Here is a 602-nt window from a genome sequence, read left to right on the forward strand (position 1 = left end):
GCCTGTAAAGGCTGCCACCTCCACTTGCATGTCTGTCTCTTGGTTCCCGCATCCTGAACGCACACTTAAGGTTTGTGATTCCAACCACCAAACCTGTGCACCTGTCCCCAAACCCAGGTGCCCAACTCAGTAACCTGGGAACCTCGATTCCTACTGGTCCCTCTCCTTCAGCGCATGAATTTAGGAGTGATCCTACCTCCGAGATCCATCTGAACCCCAGGTACCCCTGTTCTTCTGTACCGCCACCACCCAGACCTCCTGAGCGGTCTCGGCTTCCACCCTTGCCCTCCTCCTATCCTCTGGCCCCAGAACAGCTCCAGTGCAATGTGATCGCATAGGACACCTCTGCTCAAACCTCCATCCAAGCACGGACGAGCCTGGGACTGCCCAGGTCCCAGTGACGGCAGTTACCTGTGTGACTGAGCAAACACTAATCCCCTTCAACAGCTTGTCCAGACTGCACCAGCCTCCTTCCTGCACACAGTGGGCTCTTCCCTCCCAGAGCCAGTCAGCTGTCTCCTCTCAGGGCTGGCTCCCTCCTCCCAGGTCCTAGCTCACCTGTTACCTCCTCAGAGGGACCCTCCTTGACCAATACACAGAGA

The sequence above is a fragment of the Callorhinus ursinus genome, unplaced genomic scaffold (assembly GCF_003265705.2).
Source record: "Callorhinus ursinus isolate GAN/ISIS: 27379988/994484 unplaced genomic scaffold, GSC_fseal_2.0 scaffold3, whole genome shotgun sequence".
NCBI lineage: Eukaryota > Metazoa > Chordata > Mammalia > Carnivora > Otariidae > Callorhinus > Callorhinus ursinus.